Source organism: Gasterosteus aculeatus, chromosome 2 (assembly GCF_964276395.1).
Source record: "Gasterosteus aculeatus chromosome 2, fGasAcu3.hap1.1, whole genome shotgun sequence".
NCBI lineage: Eukaryota > Metazoa > Chordata > Actinopteri > Perciformes > Gasterosteidae > Gasterosteus > Gasterosteus aculeatus.
This window is the reverse complement of record NC_135689.1, coordinates 22688373-22701312: the sequence shown is the minus strand read 5'-3', so window position 1 is coordinate 22701312 and position 12940 is coordinate 22688373. Positions and strand designations below refer to the sequence as shown.

The following is a 12940-nucleotide window of genomic DNA, read 5'->3' as shown; positions in this document are numbered from 1 at the left end:
AGGTTTTGTAGTTTTGACAATGAAATGGAGTCACTTTCTAAGGCCTTCTCTGTGTCTTTTACAGATCGAAATGAAAAAGCTTACAGCACCTGGGATTCCCAGGCGGTCTTCCATCCAAGTACTAACCAGGCCCTACTCTGCTTAGCTTCTGAGATCAGACGAGATCAGGCGGAGCCAGAGAGGTATGGCCGTAAGCAACTGTATGTCCTCTACCTAATCTTTTAAAATGTGTCAAAGGTTTTGGAGTTTTGATAATGAAAAAGGAGTCACTTTCTAAGGCCTTCTCTGTGTCTTTTACAGATCGAAATGAAAAAGCTTACAGCACCTGGGATTCGCAGGCGGTCTTCCATCCAAGTACTAACCAGGCCCTACTCTGCTTAGCTTCTGAGATCAGACGAGATCAGGCGGAGCCAGAGAGGTATGGCCGTAAGCAACTGTATGTCCTCTTCCTAATCTTTTAAATTGTGTCAAAGGTTTTGGAGTTTTGATAATGAAAAAGGAGTCACTTTCTAATGCCTTCTCGATTTCTTCCAGAGAGAGAAATGAAAAAGCTTACGGCACCTGGGATTCCCAGGCGGTCTTCCATCCAAGTACTAACCAGGCCCTACTCTGCTTAGCTTCTGAGATCAGACGAGATCAGGCGGAGCCAGAGAGGTATGGCCGTAAGCAACTGTATGTCCTCTACCTAATCTTTTAAAATGTGTCAAAGGTTTTGTAGTTTTGACAATGAAATGGAGTCACTTTCTAAGGCCTTCTCTGTGTCTTTTACAGATAGAAATGAAAAAGCTTACGGCACCTGGGATTCCCAGGCGGTCTTCCATCCAAGTACTAACCAGGCCCTACTCTGCTTAGCTTCTGAGATCTGACGAGATCAGGCGGAGCCAGAGAGGTATGGCCGTAAGCAACTGTATGTCCTCTTCCTAATATTTTAAAATGTGTCAAAGGTTTTGGAGTTTAGATAATGAAAAAGGAGTCACTTTCTAATGCCTTCTCGATTTCTTCCAGAGAGAGAAATGAAAAAGCTTACGGCACCTGGGATTCCCAGGCGGTCTTCCATCCAAGTACTAACCAGGCCCTACTCTGCTTAGCTTCTGAGATCTGACGAGATCAGGCGGAGCCAGAGAGGTATGGCCGTAAGCAACTGTATGTCCTCTTCCTAATCTTTTAAAATGTGTCAAAGGTTTTGTAGTTTTGACAATGAAATGGAGTCACTTTCTAAGGCCTTCTCTGTGTCTTTTACAGATCGAAATAAAAAAGCTTACAGCACCTGGGATTCCCAGGCGGTCTTCCATCCAAGTACTAACCAGGCCCTACTCTGCTTAGCTTCTGAGATCAGACGAGATCAGGCGAAGCCAGAGAGGTATGGCCGTAAGCAACTGTATGTCCTCTTCCTAATATTTTAAAATGTGTCAAAGGTTTTGGAGTTTAGATAATGAAAAAGGAGTCACTTTCTAATGCCTTGTCGATTTCTTCCAGAGAGAGAAATGAAAAAGCTTACGGCACCTGGGATTCCCAGGCGGTCTTCCATCCAAGTACTAACCAGGCCCTACTCTGCTTAGCTTCTGAGATCAGACGAGATCAGGCGGAGCCAGAGAGGTATGGCCGTAAGCAACTGTATGTCCTCTTCCTAATCTTTTAAAATGTGTCAAAGGTTTTGGAGTTTTGATAATGAAAAAGGAGTCACTTTCTAATGCCTTGTCGATTTCTTCCAGAGAGAGAAATGAAAAAGCTTACGGCACCTGGGATTCCCAGGCGGTCTTCCATCCAAGTACTAACCAGGCCCTACTCTGCTTAGCTTCTGAGATCAGACGAGATCAGGCGGAGCAAGAGAGGTATGGCCGTAAGCAACTGTATGTCCTCTTCCTAATCTTTTAAAATGTGTCAAAGGTTTTGTAGTTTTGACAATGAAATGGAGTCACTTTCTAAGGCCTTCTCTGTGTCTTTTACAGATCGAAATGAAAAAGCTTACAGCACCTGGGATTCCCAGGCGGTCTTCCATCCAAGTACTAACCAGGCCCTACTCTGCTTAGCTTCTGAGATCAGACGAGATCAGGCGGAGCCAGAGAGGTATGGCCGTAAGCAACTGTATGTCCTCTTCCTAATCTTTTAAAATGTGTCAAAGGTTTTGGAGTTTTGATAATGAAAAAGGAGTCACTTTCTAATGCCTTCTCGATTTCTTCCAGAGAGAGAAATGAAAAAGCTTACGGCACCTGGGATTCCCAGGCGGTCTTCCATCCAAGTACTAACCAGGCCCTACTCTGCTTAGCTTCTGAGATCAGACGAGATCAGGCGAAGCCAGAGAGGTATGGCCGTAAGCAACTGTATGTCCTCTTCCTAATATTTTAAAATGTGTCAAAGGTTTTGGAGTTTAGATAATGAAAAAGGAGTCACTTTCTAATGCCTTCTCGATTTCTTCCAGAGAGAGAAATGAAAAAGCTTACGGCACCTGGGATTCCCAGGCGGTCTTCCATCCAAGTACTAACCAGGCCCTACTCTGCTTAGCTTCTGAGATCTGACGAGATCAGGCGGAGCCAGAGAGGTATGGCCGTAAGCAACTGTATGTCCTCTTCCTAATCTTTTAAAATGTGTCAAAGGTTTTGTAGTTTTGACAATGAAATGGAGTCACTTTCTAAGGCCTTCTCTGTGTCTTTTACAGATCGAAATGAAAAAGCTTACAGCACCTGGGATTCCCAGGCGGTCTTCCATCTAAGTACTAACCAGGCCCTACTCTGCTTAGCTTCTGAGATCAGACGAGATCAGGCGGAGCCAGAGAGGTATGGCCGTAAGCAACTGTATGTCCTCTTCCTAATCTTTTAAAATGTGTCAAAGGTTTTGGAGTTTTGATAATGAAAAAGGAGTCACTTTCTAATGCCTTCTCGATTTCTTCCAGAGAGAGAAATGAAAAAGCTTACGGCACCTGGGATTCCCAGGCGGTCTTCCATCCAAGTACTAACCAGGCCCTACTCTGCTTAGCTTCTGAGATCAGACGAGATCAGGCGGAGCAAGAGAGGTATGGCCGTAAGCAACTGTATGTCCTCTTCCTAATCTTTTAAAATGTGTCAAAGGTTTTGTAGTTTTGACAATGAAATGGAGTCACTTTCTAAGGCCTTCTCTGTGTCTTTTACAGATCGAAATGAAAAAGCTTACAGCACCTGGGATTCCCAGGCGGTCTTCCATCCAAGTACTAACCAGGCCCTACTCTGCTTAGCTTCTGAGATCAGACGAGATCAGGCGGAGCCAGAGAGGTATGGCCGTAAGCAACTGTATGTCCTCTTCCTAATCTTTTAAAATGTGTCAAAGGTTTTGGAGTTTTGATAATGAAAAAGGAGTCACTTTCTAATGCCTTCTCGATTTCTTCCAGAGAGAGAAATGAAAAAGCTTACGGCACCTGGGATTCCCAGGCGGTCTTCCATCCAAGTACTAACCAGGCCCTACTCTGCTTAGCTTCTGAGATCTGACGAGATCAGGCGGAGCCAGAGAGGTATGGCCGTAAGCAACTGTATGTCCTCTTCCTAATCTTTTAAAATGTGTCAAAGGTTTTGTAGTTTTGACAATGAAATGGAGTCACTTTCTAAGGCCTTCTCTGTGTCTTTTACAGATCGAAATGAAAAAGCTTACAGCACCTGGGATTCCCAGGCGGTCTTCCATCCAAGTACTAACCAGGCCCTACTCTGCTTAGCTTCTGAGATCAGACGAGATCAGGCGGAGCCAGAGAGGTATGGCCGTAAGCAACTGTATGTCCTCTACCTAATCTTTTAAAATGTGTCAAAGGTTTTGGAGTTTTGATAATGAAAAAGGAGTCACTTTCTAAGGCCTTCTCTGTGTCTTTTACAGATCGAAATGAAAAAGCTTACAGCACCTGGGATTCGCAGGCGGTCTTCCATCCAAGTACTAACCAGGCCCTACTCTGCTTAGCTTCTGAGATCAGACGAGATCAGGCCGAGCCAGAGAGGTATGGCCGTAAGCAACTGTATGTCCTCTTCCTAATCTTTTAAAATGTGTCAAAGGTTTTGGAGTTTTGATAATGAAAAAGGAGTCACTTTCTAATGCCTTCTCGATTTCTTCCAGAGAGAGAAATGAAAAAGCTTACGGCACCTGGGATTCCCAGGCGGTCTTCCATCCAAGTACTAACCAGGCCCTACTCTGCTTAGCTTCTGAGATCAGACGAGATCAGGCGGAGCCAGAGAGGTATGGCCGTAAGCAACTGTATGTCCTCTACCTAATCTTTTAAAATGTGTCAAAGGTTTTGTAGTTTTGACAATGAAATGGAGTCACTTTCTAAGGCCTTCTCTGTGTCTTTTACAGATAGAAATGAAAAAGCTTACGGCACCTGGGATTCCCAGGCGGTCTTCCATCCAAGTACTAACCAGGCCCTACTCTGCTTAGCTTCTGAGATCTGACGAGATCAGGCGGAGCCAGAGAGGTATGGCCGTAAGCAACTGTATGTCCTCTTCCTAATATTTTAAAATGTGTCAAAGGTTTTGGAGTTTAGATAATGAAAAAGGAGTCACTTTCTAATGCCTTCTCGATTTCTTCCAGAGAGAGAAATGAAAAAGCTTACGGCACCTGGGATTCCCAGGCGGTCTTCCATCCAAGTACTAACCAGGCCCTACTCTGCTTAGCTTCTGAGATCTGACGAGATCAGGCGGAGCCAGAGAGGTATGGCCGTAAGCAACTGTATGTCCTCTTCCTAATCTTTTAAAATGTGTCAAAGGTTTTGTAGTTTTGACAATGAAATGGAGTCACTTTCTAAGGCCTTCTCTGTGTCTTTTACAGATCGAAATAAAAAAGCTTACAGCACCTGGGATTCCCAGGCGGTCTTCCATCCAAGTACTAACCAGGCCCTACTCTGCTTAGCTTCTGAGATCAGACGAGATCAGGCGAAGCCAGAGAGGTATGGCCGTAAGCAACTGTATGTCCTCTTCCTAATATTTTAAAATGTGTCAAAGGTTTTGGAGTTTAGATAATGAAAAAGGAGTCACTTTCTAATGCCTTCTCGATTTCTTCCAGAGAGAGAAATGAAAAAGCTTACGGCACCTGGGATTCCCAGGCGGTCTTCCATCCAAGTACTAACCAGGCCCTACTCTGCTTAGCTTCTGAGATCAGACGAGATCAGGCGGAGCCAGAGAGGTATGGCCGTAAGCAACTGTATGTCCTCTTCCTAATCTTTTAAAATGTGTCAAAGGTTTTGGAGTTTTGATAATGAAAAAGGAGTCACTTTCTAATGCCTTCTCGATTTCTTCCAGAGAGAGAAATGAAAAAGCTTACGGCACCTGGGATTCCCAGGCGGTCTTCCATCCAAGTACTAACCAGGCCCTACTCTGCTTAGCTTCTGAGATCTGACGAGATCAGGCGGAGCCAGAGAGGTATGGCCGTAAGCAACTGTATGTCCTCTACCTAATCTTTTAAAATGTGTCAAAGGTTTTGTAGTTTTGACAATTAAATGGAGTCACTTTCTAAGGCCTTCTCTGTGTCTTTTACAGATCGAAATGAAAAAGCTTACAGCACCTGGGATTCCCAGGCGGTCTTCCATCCAAGTACTAACCAGGCCCTACTCTGCTTAGCTTCTGAGATCAGACGAGATCAGGCGAAGCCAGAGAGGTATGGCCGTAAGCAACTGTATGTCCTCTTCCTAATATTTTAAAATGTGTCAAAGGTTTTGGAGTTTAGATAATGAAAAAGGAGTCACTTTCTAATGCCTTCTCGATTTCTTCCAGAGAGAGAAATGAAAAAGCTTACAGCACCTGGGATTCCCAGGCGGTCTTCCATCCAAGTACTAACCAGGCCCTACTCTGCTTAGCTTCTGAGATCTGACGAGATCAGGCAGAGCCAGAGAGGTATGGCCGTAAGCAACTGTATGTCCTCTTCCTAATCTTTTAAAATGTGTCAAAGGTTTTGTAGTTTTGACAATGAAATGGAGTCACTTTCTAAGGCCTTCTCTGTGTCTTTTACAGATCGAAATGAAAAAGCTTACAGCACCTGGGATTCCCAGGCGGTCTTCCATCCAAGTACTAACCAGGCCCTACTCTGCTTAGCTTCTGAGATCTGACGAGATCAGGCGGAGCCAGAGAGGTATGGCCGTAAGCAACTGTATGTCCTCTTCCTAATCTTTTAAAATGTGTCAAAGGTTTTGTAGTTTTGACAAAGAAATGGAGTCACTTTCTAAGGCCTTCTCTGTGTCTTTTACAGATCGAAATGAAAAAGCTTACAGCACCTGGGATTCCCAGGCGGTCTTCCATCCAAGTACTAACCAGGCCCTACTCTGCTTAGCTTCTGAGATCAGACGAGATCAGGCAGAGCCAGAGAGGTATGGCCGTAAGCAACTGTATGTCCTCTTCCTAATCTTTTAAAATGTGTCTAAGGTTTTGGAGTTTTGATAATGAAAAAGGAGTCACTTTCTAATGCCTTCTCGATTTCTTCCAGAGAGAGAAATGAAAAAGCTTACGGCACCTGGGATTCCCAGGCGGTCTTCCATCCAAGTACTAACCAGGCCCTACTCTGCTTAGCTTCTGAGATCAGACGAGATCAGGCGGAGCCAGAGAGGTATGGCCGTAAGCAACCTTATGTCCTCTACCTAATCTTTTAAAATGTGTCAAAGGTTTTGGAGTTTTGACAATGAAATGGAGTCACTTTCTAAGTTCTTCTTTGTGTCTTTTACAGATCGAAATAAAAAAGCTTACAGCACCTGGGATTCCCAGGCGGTCTTCCATCCAAGTACTAACCAGGCCCTACTCTGCTTAGCTTCTGAGATCAGACGAGATCAGGCGAAGCCAGAGAGGTATGGCCGTAAGCAACTGTATGTCCTCTTCCTAATATTTTAAAATGTGTCAAAGGTTTTGGAGTTTAGATAATGAAAAAGGAGTCACTTTCTAATGCCTTCTCGATTTCTTCCAGAGAGAGAAATGAAAAAGCTTACGGCACCTGGGATTCCCAGGCGGTCTTCCATCCAAGTACTAACCAGGCCCTACTCTGCTTAGCTTCTGAGATCTGACGAGATCAGGCGGAGCCAGAGAGGTATGGCCGTAAGCAACTGTATGTCCTCTTCCTAATCTTTTAAAATGTGTCAAAGGTTTTGTAGTTTTGACAATGAAATGGAGTCACTTTCTAAGGCCTTCTCTGTGTCTGTTACAGATCGAAATGAAAAAGCTTACAGCACCTGGGATTCCCAGGCGGTCTTCCATCCAAGTACTAACCAGGCCCTACTCTGCTTAGCTTCTGAGATCAGACGAGATCAGGCGGAGCCAGAGAGGTATGGCCGTACGCAACTGTATGTCCTCTTCCTAATCTTTTAAAATGTGTCAAAGGTTTTGGAGTTTTGATAATGAAAAAGGAGTCACTTTCTAATGCCTTCTCGATTTCTTCCAGAGAGAGAAATGAAAAAGCTTACGGCACCTGGGATTCCCAGGCGGTCTTCCATCCAAGTACTAACCAGGCCCTACTCTGCTTAGCTTCTGAGATCAGACGAGATCAGGCGGAGCCAGAGAGGTATGGCCGTAAGCAACCTTATGTCCTCTACCTAATCTTTTAAAATGTGTCAAAGGTTTTGGAGTTTTGACAATGAAATGGAGTCACTTTCTAAGTTCTTCTTTGTGTCTTTTACAGATCGAAATAAAAAAGCTTACAGCACCTGGGATTCCCAGGCGGTCTTCCATCCAAGTACTAACCAGGCCCTACTCTGCTTAGCTTCTGAGATCAGACGAGATCAGGCAGAGCCAGAGAGGTATGGCCGTAAGCAACTGTATGTCCTCTTCCTAATCTTTTAAAATGTGTCAAAGGTTTTGTAGTTTTGACAATTAAATGGAGTCACTTTCTAAGGCCTTCTCTGTGTCTTTTACAGATCGAAATGAAAAAGCTTACAGCACCTGGGATTCCCAGGCGGTCTTCCATCCAAGTACTAACCAGGCCCTACTCTGCTTAGCTTCTGAGATCTGACGAGATCAGGCGGAGCCAGAGAGGTATGGCCGTAAGCAACTGTATGTCCTCTTCCTAATCTTTTAAAATGTGTCAAAGGTTTTGTAGTTTTGACAATGAAATGGAGTCACTTTCTAAGGCCTTCTCTGTGTCTTTTACAGATCGAAATGAAAAAGCTTACAGCACCTGGGATTCCCAGGCGGTCTTCCATCCAAGTACTAACCAGGCCCTACTCTGCTTAGCTTCTGAGATCAGACGAGATCAGGCGGAGCCAGAGAGGTATGGCCGTAAGCAACTGTATGTCCTCTTCCTAATCTTTTAAAATGTGTCTAAGGTTTTGGAGTTTTGATAATGAAAAAGGAGTCACTTTCTAATGCCTTCTCGATTTCTTCCAGAGAGAGAAATGAAAAAGCTTACGGCACCTGGGATTCCCAGGCGGTCTTCCATCCAAGTACTAACCAGGCCCTACTCTGCTTAGCTTCTGAGATCTGACGAGATCAGGCGGAGCCAGAGAGGTATGGCCGTAAGCAACTGCATGTCCTCTACCTAATCTTTTAAAATGTGTCAAAGGTTTTGGAGTTTTGATAATGAAAAAGGAGTCACTTTCTAAGGCCTTCTCTGTGTCTTTTACAGATCGAAATGAAAAAGCTTACAGCACCTGGGATTCCCAGGCGGTCTTCCATCCAAGTACTAACCAGGCCCTACTCTGCTTAGCTTCTGAGATCAGACGAGATCAGGCGGAGCCAGAGAGGTATGGCCATAAGCAACTGTATGTCCTCTTCCTAATCTTTTAAAATGTGTCAAAGGTTTTGGAGTTTTGATAATGAAAAAGGAGTCACTTTCTAATGCCTTCTCGATTTCTTCCAGAGAGAGAAATGAAAAAGCTTACGGCACCTGGGATTCCCAGGCGGTCTTCCATCCAAGTACTAACCAGGCCCTACTCTGCTTAGCTTCTGAGATCAGACGAGATCAGGCGGAGCCAGAGAGGTATGGCCGTAAGAAACTGTATGTCCTCTTCCTAATCTTTTAAAATGTGTCAAAGGTTTTGTAGTTTTGACAATGAAATGGAGTCACTTTCTAAGGCCTTCTCTGTGTCTTTTACAGATCGAAATGAAAAAGTTTACAGCACCTGGGATTCCCAGGCGGTCTTCCATCCAAGTACTAACCAGGCCCTACTCTGCTTAGCTTCTGAGATCAGACGAGATCAGGCGGAGCCAGAGAGGTATGGCCGTAAGCAACTGTATGTCCTCTACCTAATCTTTTAAAATGTGTCAAAGGTTTTGTAGTTTTGACAATGAAATGGAGTCACTTTCTAAGGCCTTCTCTGTGTCTTTTACAGATAGAAATGAAAAAGCTTACGGCACCTGGGATTCCCAGGCGGTCTTCCATCCAAGTACTAACCAGGCCCTACTCTGCTTAGCTTCTGAGATCTGACGAGATCAGGCGGAGCCAGAGAGGTATGGCCGTAAGCAACTGTATGTCCTCTTCCTAATCTTTTAAAATGTGTCAAAGGTTTTGTAGTTTTGACAATGAAATGGAGTCACTTTCTAAGGCCTTCTCTGTGTCTTTTACAGATCGAAATGAAAAAGCTTACAGCACCTGGGATTCCCAGGCGGTCTTCCATCCAAGTACTAACCAGGCCCTACTCTGCTTAGCTTCTGAGATCAGACGGAGCCAGAGAGGTATGGCTGTAAGCAACTGTATGTCCTCTTCCTAATCTTTTAAAATGTGTCAAAGGTTTTGGAGTTTTGATAATGAAAAAGGAGTCACTTTCTAATGCCTTCTCGATTTCTTCCAGAGAGAGAAATGAAAAAGCTTACGGCACCTGGGATTCCCAGGCGGTCTTCCATCCAAGTACTAACCAGGCCCTACTCTGCTTAGCTTCTGAGATCATACGAGATCAGGCGGAGCCAGAGAGGTATGGACGTAAGCAACTGTATGTCCTCTACCTAATCTTTTAAAATGTGTCAAAGGTTTTGTAGTTTTGACAATTAAATGGAGTCACTTTCTAAGGCCTTCTCTGTGTCTTTTACAGATCGAAATGAAAAAGCGTACAGCACCTGGGATTCCCAGGCGGGCTTCCATCCAAGTACTAACCAGGCCCTACTCTGCTTAGCTTCTGAGATCAGACGAGATCAGGCGGAGCCAGAGAGGTATGGCCGTAAGCAACTGTATGTCCTCTACCTAATCTTTTAAAATGTGTCAAAGGTTTTGTAGTTTTGACAATGAAATGGAGTCACTTTCTAAGGCCTTCTCTGTGTCTTTTACAGATCGAAATGAAAAAGCTTACAGCACCTGGGATTCCCAGGCGGTCTTCCATCCAAGTACTAACCAGGCCCTACTCTGCTTAGCTTCTGAGATCTGACGAGATCAGGCGGAGCCAGAGAGGTATGGCCGTAAGCAACTGTATGTCCTCTACCTAATCTTTTAAAATGTGTCAAAGGTTTTGGAGTTTTGATAATGAAAAAGGAGTCACTTTCTAAGGCCTTCTCTGTGTCTTTTACAGATCGAAATGAAAAAGCTTACAGCACCTGGGATTCCCAGGCGGTCTTCCATCCAAGTACTAACCAGGCCCTACTCTGCTTAGCTTCTGAGATCAGACGAGATCAGGCCGAGCCAGAGAGGTATGGCCGTAAGCAACTGTATGTCCTCTTCCTAATCTTTTAAAATGTGTCAAAGGTTTTGGAGTTTTGATAATGAAAAAGGAGTCACTTTCTAATGCCTTCTCGATTTCTTCCAGAGAGAGAAATGAAAAAGCTTACGGCACCTGGGATTCCCAGGCGGTCTTCCATCCAAGTACTAAACAGGCCCTACTCTGCTTAGCTTCTGAGATCAGACGAGATCAGGCGGAGCCAGAGAGGTATGGCCTTAAGCAACTGTATGTCCTCTACCTAATCTTTTAAAATGTGTCAAAGGTTTTGTAGTTTTGACAATGAAATGGAGTCACTTTCTAAGGCCTTCTCTGTGTCTTTTACAGATCGAAATGAAAAAGCTTACAGCACCTGGGATTCCCAGGCGGTCTTCCATCCAAGTACTAACCAGGCCCTACTCTGCTTAGCTTCTGAGATCAGACGAGATCAGGCGAAGCCAGAGAGGTATGGCCGTAAGCAACTGTATGTCCTCTTCCTAATTATTTTAAAATGTGTCAAAGGTTTTGGAGTTTAGATAATGAAAAAGGAGTCACTTTCTAATGCCTTCTCGATTTCTTCCAGAGAGAGAAATGAAAAAGCTTACAGCACCTGGGATTCCCAGGCGGTCTTCCATCCAAGTACTAACCAGGCCCTACTCTGCTTAGCTTCTGAGATCTGACGAGATCAGGCGGAGCCAGAGAGGTATGGCCGTAAGCAACTGTATGTCCTCTTCCTAATCTTTTAAAATGTGTCAAAGGTTTTGTAGTTTTGACAATGAAATGGAGTCACTTTCTAAGGCCTTCTCTGTGTCTTTTACAGATCGAAATGAAAAAGCTTACAGCACCTGGGATTCCCAGGCGGTCTTCCATCCAAGTACTAACCAGGCCCTACTCTGCTTAGCTTCTGAGATCTGACGAGATCAGGCGGAGCCAGAGAGGTATGGCCGTAAGCAACTGTATGTCCTCTTCCTAATCTTTTAAAATGTGTCAAAGGTTTTGTAGTTTTGACAAAGAAATGGAGTCACTTTCTAAGGCCTTCTCTGTGTCTTTTACAGATCGAAATGAAAAAGCTTACAGCACCTGGGATTCCCAGGCGGTCTTCCATCCAAGTACTAACCAGGCCCTACTCTGCTAAGCTTCTGAGATCAGACGAGATCAGGCAGAGCCAGAGAGGTATGGCCGTAAGCAACTGTATGTCCTCTTCCTAATCTTTTAAAATGTGTCTAAGGTTTTGGAGTTTTGATAATGAAAAAGGAGTCACTTTCTAATGCCTTCTCGATTTCTTCCAGAGAGAGAAATGAAAAAGCTTACGGCACCTGGGATTCCCAGGCGGTCTTCCATCCAAGTACTAACCAGGCCCTACTCTGCTTAGCTTCTGAGATCAGACGAGATCAGGCGGAGCCAGAGAGGTATGGCCGTAAGCAACCTTATGTCCTCTACCTAATCTTTTAAAATGTGTCAAAGGTTTTGGAGTTTTGACAATGAAATGGAGTCACTTTCTAAGTTCTTCTTTGTGTCTTTTACAGATCGAAATAAAAAAGCTTACAGCACCTGGGATTCCCAGGCGGTCTTCCATCCAAGTACTAACCAGGCCCTACTCTGCTTAGCTTCTGAGATCAGACGAGATCAGGCGAAGCCAGAGAGGTATGGCCGTAAGCAACTGTATTTCCTCTTCCTAATATTTTAAAATGTGTCAAAGGTTTTGGAGTTTAGATAATGAAAAAGGAGTCACTTTCTAATGCCTTCTCGATTTCTTCCAGAGAGAGAAATGAAAAAGCTTACGGCACCTGGGATTCCCAGGCGGTCTTCCATCCAAGTACTAACCAGGCCCTACTCTGCTTAGCTTCTGAGATCTGACGAGATCAGGCGGAGCCAGAGAGGTATGGCCGTAAGCAACTGTATGTCCTCTTCCTAATCTTTTAAAATGTGTCAAAGGTTTTGTAGTTTTGACAATGAAATGGAGTCACTTTCTAAGGCCTTCTCTGTGTCTTTTACAGATCGAAATGAAAAAGCTTACAGCACCTGGGATTCCCAGGCTGTCTTCCATCCAAGTACTAACCAGGCCCTACTCTGCTTAGCTTCTGAGATCAGACGAGATCAGGCGGAGCCAGAGAGGTATGGCCGTAAGCAACTGTATGTCCTCTTCCTAATCTTTTAAAATGTGTCAAAGGTTTTGGAGTTTTGATAATGAAAAAGGAGTCACTTTCTAAGGCCTTCTCGATTTCTTCCAGAGAGAGAAATGAAAAAGCTTACGGCACCTGGGATTCCCAGGCGGTCTTCCATCCAAGTACTAACCAGGCCCTACTCTGCTTAGCTTCTGAGATCAGACGAGATCAGGCGGAGCCAGAGAGGTATGGCCGTAAGCAACTGTATGTCCTCTACCTAATCTTTTAAAATGTG

The 12940-nt window shown here is 44.4% G+C and overlaps 54 non-coding genes and 1 pseudogene across 54 annotated transcripts; all 55 read right to left on the bottom strand.

The window, feature by feature from the left end:
* Positions 1-77: 77 nt before the first annotated feature.
* Positions 78-196, bottom strand: LOC144396507 (5S ribosomal RNA). Its single transcript, XR_013458653.1, has one exon. It is a non-coding gene; the product is annotated as a 5S ribosomal RNA (ribosomal RNA).
* A 117-nt stretch (positions 197-313) lies between these two features.
* On the bottom strand, positions 314-432 carry LOC144398224 (5S ribosomal RNA). Its single transcript, XR_013460371.1, has one exon. It is a non-coding gene; the product is annotated as a 5S ribosomal RNA (ribosomal RNA).
* Positions 433-549: 117 nt separating this feature from the next.
* Positions 550-668, bottom strand: LOC144401835 (5S ribosomal RNA). Its single transcript, XR_013463770.1, has one exon. It is a non-coding gene; the product is annotated as a 5S ribosomal RNA (ribosomal RNA).
* A 116-nt stretch (positions 669-784) lies between these two features.
* On the bottom strand, positions 785-903 carry LOC144398745 (5S ribosomal RNA). Its single transcript, XR_013460892.1, has one exon. It is a non-coding gene; the product is annotated as a 5S ribosomal RNA (ribosomal RNA).
* A 117-nt stretch (positions 904-1020) lies between these two features.
* Positions 1021-1139, bottom strand: LOC144398734 (5S ribosomal RNA). Its single transcript, XR_013460881.1, has one exon. It is a non-coding gene; the product is annotated as a 5S ribosomal RNA (ribosomal RNA).
* Positions 1140-1255: 116 nt separating this feature from the next.
* Positions 1256-1374, bottom strand: LOC144393172 (5S ribosomal RNA). Its single transcript, XR_013456066.1, has one exon. It is a non-coding gene; the product is annotated as a 5S ribosomal RNA (ribosomal RNA).
* Positions 1375-1491: 117 nt separating this feature from the next.
* LOC144401834 (5S ribosomal RNA) lies at positions 1492-1610 on the bottom strand. The gene has a single exon (XR_013463769.1). It is a non-coding gene; the product is annotated as a 5S ribosomal RNA (ribosomal RNA).
* Positions 1611-1727: 117 nt separating this feature from the next.
* LOC144397270 (5S ribosomal RNA) lies at positions 1728-1846 on the bottom strand. Its single transcript, XR_013459415.1, has one exon. It is a non-coding gene; the product is annotated as a 5S ribosomal RNA (ribosomal RNA).
* Positions 1847-1962: 116 nt separating this feature from the next.
* Positions 1963-2081, bottom strand: LOC144396506 (5S ribosomal RNA). The gene has a single exon (XR_013458652.1). It is a non-coding gene; the product is annotated as a 5S ribosomal RNA (ribosomal RNA).
* A 117-nt stretch (positions 2082-2198) lies between these two features.
* On the bottom strand, positions 2199-2317 carry LOC144400889 (5S ribosomal RNA). The gene has a single exon (XR_013462824.1). It is a non-coding gene; the product is annotated as a 5S ribosomal RNA (ribosomal RNA).
* A 117-nt stretch (positions 2318-2434) lies between these two features.
* Positions 2435-2553, bottom strand: LOC144398723 (5S ribosomal RNA). The gene has a single exon (XR_013460870.1). It is a non-coding gene; the product is annotated as a 5S ribosomal RNA (ribosomal RNA).
* Positions 2554-2669: 116 nt separating this feature from the next.
* Positions 2670-2788, bottom strand: LOC144397076 (5S ribosomal RNA). The gene has a single exon (XR_013459221.1). It is a non-coding gene; the product is annotated as a 5S ribosomal RNA (ribosomal RNA).
* A 117-nt stretch (positions 2789-2905) lies between these two features.
* LOC144397269 (5S ribosomal RNA) lies at positions 2906-3024 on the bottom strand. The gene has a single exon (XR_013459414.1). It is a non-coding gene; the product is annotated as a 5S ribosomal RNA (ribosomal RNA).
* A 116-nt stretch (positions 3025-3140) lies between these two features.
* Positions 3141-3259, bottom strand: LOC144396505 (5S ribosomal RNA). Its single transcript, XR_013458651.1, has one exon. It is a non-coding gene; the product is annotated as a 5S ribosomal RNA (ribosomal RNA).
* A 117-nt stretch (positions 3260-3376) lies between these two features.
* On the bottom strand, positions 3377-3495 carry LOC144398711 (5S ribosomal RNA). Its single transcript, XR_013460858.1, has one exon. It is a non-coding gene; the product is annotated as a 5S ribosomal RNA (ribosomal RNA).
* Positions 3496-3611: 116 nt separating this feature from the next.
* LOC144396504 (5S ribosomal RNA) lies at positions 3612-3730 on the bottom strand. The gene has a single exon (XR_013458650.1). It is a non-coding gene; the product is annotated as a 5S ribosomal RNA (ribosomal RNA).
* Positions 3731-3847: 117 nt separating this feature from the next.
* Positions 3848-3966, bottom strand: LOC144399719 (5S ribosomal RNA). The gene has a single exon (XR_013461865.1). It is a non-coding gene; the product is annotated as a 5S ribosomal RNA (ribosomal RNA).
* Positions 3967-4083: 117 nt separating this feature from the next.
* Positions 4084-4202, bottom strand: LOC144401833 (5S ribosomal RNA). Its single transcript, XR_013463768.1, has one exon. It is a non-coding gene; the product is annotated as a 5S ribosomal RNA (ribosomal RNA).
* Positions 4203-4318: 116 nt separating this feature from the next.
* On the bottom strand, positions 4319-4437 carry LOC144398700 (5S ribosomal RNA). Its single transcript, XR_013460847.1, has one exon. It is a non-coding gene; the product is annotated as a 5S ribosomal RNA (ribosomal RNA).
* A 117-nt stretch (positions 4438-4554) lies between these two features.
* Positions 4555-4673, bottom strand: LOC144398689 (5S ribosomal RNA). Its single transcript, XR_013460836.1, has one exon. It is a non-coding gene; the product is annotated as a 5S ribosomal RNA (ribosomal RNA).
* Positions 4674-4789: 116 nt separating this feature from the next.
* LOC144393161 (5S ribosomal RNA) lies at positions 4790-4908 on the bottom strand. Its single transcript, XR_013456065.1, has one exon. It is a non-coding gene; the product is annotated as a 5S ribosomal RNA (ribosomal RNA).
* Positions 4909-5025: 117 nt separating this feature from the next.
* Positions 5026-5144, bottom strand: LOC144401832 (5S ribosomal RNA). Its single transcript, XR_013463767.1, has one exon. It is a non-coding gene; the product is annotated as a 5S ribosomal RNA (ribosomal RNA).
* A 117-nt stretch (positions 5145-5261) lies between these two features.
* On the bottom strand, positions 5262-5380 carry LOC144398678 (5S ribosomal RNA). The gene has a single exon (XR_013460825.1). It is a non-coding gene; the product is annotated as a 5S ribosomal RNA (ribosomal RNA).
* Positions 5381-5496: 116 nt separating this feature from the next.
* On the bottom strand, positions 5497-5615 carry LOC144393150 (5S ribosomal RNA). The gene has a single exon (XR_013456064.1). It is a non-coding gene; the product is annotated as a 5S ribosomal RNA (ribosomal RNA).
* A 117-nt stretch (positions 5616-5732) lies between these two features.
* On the bottom strand, positions 5733-5851 carry LOC144397561 (5S ribosomal RNA). The gene has a single exon (XR_013459707.1). It is a non-coding gene; the product is annotated as a 5S ribosomal RNA (ribosomal RNA).
* A 116-nt stretch (positions 5852-5967) lies between these two features.
* LOC144390048 (5S ribosomal RNA) lies at positions 5968-6086 on the bottom strand. The gene has a single exon (XR_013454111.1). It is a non-coding gene; the product is annotated as a 5S ribosomal RNA (ribosomal RNA).
* A 116-nt stretch (positions 6087-6202) lies between these two features.
* LOC144398041 (5S ribosomal RNA) lies at positions 6203-6321 on the bottom strand. Its single transcript, XR_013460188.1, has one exon. It is a non-coding gene; the product is annotated as a 5S ribosomal RNA (ribosomal RNA).
* Positions 6322-6438: 117 nt separating this feature from the next.
* LOC144401831 (5S ribosomal RNA) lies at positions 6439-6557 on the bottom strand. Its single transcript, XR_013463766.1, has one exon. It is a non-coding gene; the product is annotated as a 5S ribosomal RNA (ribosomal RNA).
* A 116-nt stretch (positions 6558-6673) lies between these two features.
* Positions 6674-6792, bottom strand: LOC144393139 (5S ribosomal RNA). The gene has a single exon (XR_013456063.1). It is a non-coding gene; the product is annotated as a 5S ribosomal RNA (ribosomal RNA).
* A 117-nt stretch (positions 6793-6909) lies between these two features.
* LOC144398667 (5S ribosomal RNA) lies at positions 6910-7028 on the bottom strand. The gene has a single exon (XR_013460814.1). It is a non-coding gene; the product is annotated as a 5S ribosomal RNA (ribosomal RNA).
* A 116-nt stretch (positions 7029-7144) lies between these two features.
* Positions 7145-7263, bottom strand: LOC144398668 (5S ribosomal RNA). Its single transcript, XR_013460815.1, has one exon. It is a non-coding gene; the product is annotated as a 5S ribosomal RNA (ribosomal RNA).
* A 117-nt stretch (positions 7264-7380) lies between these two features.
* LOC144401830 (5S ribosomal RNA) lies at positions 7381-7499 on the bottom strand. Its single transcript, XR_013463765.1, has one exon. It is a non-coding gene; the product is annotated as a 5S ribosomal RNA (ribosomal RNA).
* Positions 7500-7615: 116 nt separating this feature from the next.
* LOC144398040 (5S ribosomal RNA) lies at positions 7616-7734 on the bottom strand. The gene has a single exon (XR_013460187.1). It is a non-coding gene; the product is annotated as a 5S ribosomal RNA (ribosomal RNA).
* A 116-nt stretch (positions 7735-7850) lies between these two features.
* On the bottom strand, positions 7851-7969 carry LOC144390047 (5S ribosomal RNA). Its single transcript, XR_013454107.1, has one exon. It is a non-coding gene; the product is annotated as a 5S ribosomal RNA (ribosomal RNA).
* A 116-nt stretch (positions 7970-8085) lies between these two features.
* LOC144396503 (5S ribosomal RNA) lies at positions 8086-8204 on the bottom strand. The gene has a single exon (XR_013458649.1). It is a non-coding gene; the product is annotated as a 5S ribosomal RNA (ribosomal RNA).
* Positions 8205-8321: 117 nt separating this feature from the next.
* LOC144398656 (5S ribosomal RNA) lies at positions 8322-8440 on the bottom strand. Its single transcript, XR_013460803.1, has one exon. It is a non-coding gene; the product is annotated as a 5S ribosomal RNA (ribosomal RNA).
* A 117-nt stretch (positions 8441-8557) lies between these two features.
* On the bottom strand, positions 8558-8676 carry LOC144397496 (5S ribosomal RNA). Its single transcript, XR_013459642.1, has one exon. It is a non-coding gene; the product is annotated as a 5S ribosomal RNA (ribosomal RNA).
* A 117-nt stretch (positions 8677-8793) lies between these two features.
* Positions 8794-8912, bottom strand: LOC144397668 (5S ribosomal RNA). Its single transcript, XR_013459815.1, has one exon. It is a non-coding gene; the product is annotated as a 5S ribosomal RNA (ribosomal RNA).
* A 116-nt stretch (positions 8913-9028) lies between these two features.
* Positions 9029-9147, bottom strand: LOC144398427 (5S ribosomal RNA). The gene has a single exon (XR_013460574.1). It is a non-coding gene; the product is annotated as a 5S ribosomal RNA (ribosomal RNA).
* A 116-nt stretch (positions 9148-9263) lies between these two features.
* LOC144398645 (5S ribosomal RNA) lies at positions 9264-9382 on the bottom strand. The gene has a single exon (XR_013460792.1). It is a non-coding gene; the product is annotated as a 5S ribosomal RNA (ribosomal RNA).
* A 116-nt stretch (positions 9383-9498) lies between these two features.
* Positions 9499-9607, bottom strand: LOC144399929 (5S ribosomal RNA; annotated as a pseudogene).
* Positions 9608-9724: 117 nt separating this feature from the next.
* LOC144399366 (5S ribosomal RNA) lies at positions 9725-9843 on the bottom strand. Its single transcript, XR_013461511.1, has one exon. It is a non-coding gene; the product is annotated as a 5S ribosomal RNA (ribosomal RNA).
* Positions 9844-9959: 116 nt separating this feature from the next.
* LOC144399419 (5S ribosomal RNA) lies at positions 9960-10078 on the bottom strand. The gene has a single exon (XR_013461564.1). It is a non-coding gene; the product is annotated as a 5S ribosomal RNA (ribosomal RNA).
* Positions 10079-10194: 116 nt separating this feature from the next.
* LOC144390046 (5S ribosomal RNA) lies at positions 10195-10313 on the bottom strand. Its single transcript, XR_013454106.1, has one exon. It is a non-coding gene; the product is annotated as a 5S ribosomal RNA (ribosomal RNA).
* A 117-nt stretch (positions 10314-10430) lies between these two features.
* Positions 10431-10549, bottom strand: LOC144399235 (5S ribosomal RNA). The gene has a single exon (XR_013461380.1). It is a non-coding gene; the product is annotated as a 5S ribosomal RNA (ribosomal RNA).
* A 117-nt stretch (positions 10550-10666) lies between these two features.
* LOC144399590 (5S ribosomal RNA) lies at positions 10667-10785 on the bottom strand. The gene has a single exon (XR_013461736.1). It is a non-coding gene; the product is annotated as a 5S ribosomal RNA (ribosomal RNA).
* Positions 10786-10901: 116 nt separating this feature from the next.
* LOC144393128 (5S ribosomal RNA) lies at positions 10902-11020 on the bottom strand. The gene has a single exon (XR_013456062.1). It is a non-coding gene; the product is annotated as a 5S ribosomal RNA (ribosomal RNA).
* A 118-nt stretch (positions 11021-11138) lies between these two features.
* On the bottom strand, positions 11139-11257 carry LOC144390045 (5S ribosomal RNA). The gene has a single exon (XR_013454102.1). It is a non-coding gene; the product is annotated as a 5S ribosomal RNA (ribosomal RNA).
* Positions 11258-11373: 116 nt separating this feature from the next.
* Positions 11374-11492, bottom strand: LOC144390044 (5S ribosomal RNA). Its single transcript, XR_013454101.1, has one exon. It is a non-coding gene; the product is annotated as a 5S ribosomal RNA (ribosomal RNA).
* A 116-nt stretch (positions 11493-11608) lies between these two features.
* LOC144399584 (5S ribosomal RNA) lies at positions 11609-11727 on the bottom strand. Its single transcript, XR_013461730.1, has one exon. It is a non-coding gene; the product is annotated as a 5S ribosomal RNA (ribosomal RNA).
* A 117-nt stretch (positions 11728-11844) lies between these two features.
* LOC144401829 (5S ribosomal RNA) lies at positions 11845-11963 on the bottom strand. The gene has a single exon (XR_013463764.1). It is a non-coding gene; the product is annotated as a 5S ribosomal RNA (ribosomal RNA).
* Positions 11964-12079: 116 nt separating this feature from the next.
* Positions 12080-12198, bottom strand: LOC144393106 (5S ribosomal RNA). The gene has a single exon (XR_013456060.1). It is a non-coding gene; the product is annotated as a 5S ribosomal RNA (ribosomal RNA).
* Positions 12199-12315: 117 nt separating this feature from the next.
* Positions 12316-12434, bottom strand: LOC144398634 (5S ribosomal RNA). Its single transcript, XR_013460781.1, has one exon. It is a non-coding gene; the product is annotated as a 5S ribosomal RNA (ribosomal RNA).
* A 116-nt stretch (positions 12435-12550) lies between these two features.
* LOC144399490 (5S ribosomal RNA) lies at positions 12551-12669 on the bottom strand. The gene has a single exon (XR_013461636.1). It is a non-coding gene; the product is annotated as a 5S ribosomal RNA (ribosomal RNA).
* A 117-nt stretch (positions 12670-12786) lies between these two features.
* LOC144401828 (5S ribosomal RNA) lies at positions 12787-12905 on the bottom strand. The gene has a single exon (XR_013463763.1). It is a non-coding gene; the product is annotated as a 5S ribosomal RNA (ribosomal RNA).
* Positions 12906-12940: the final 35 nt, after the last annotated feature.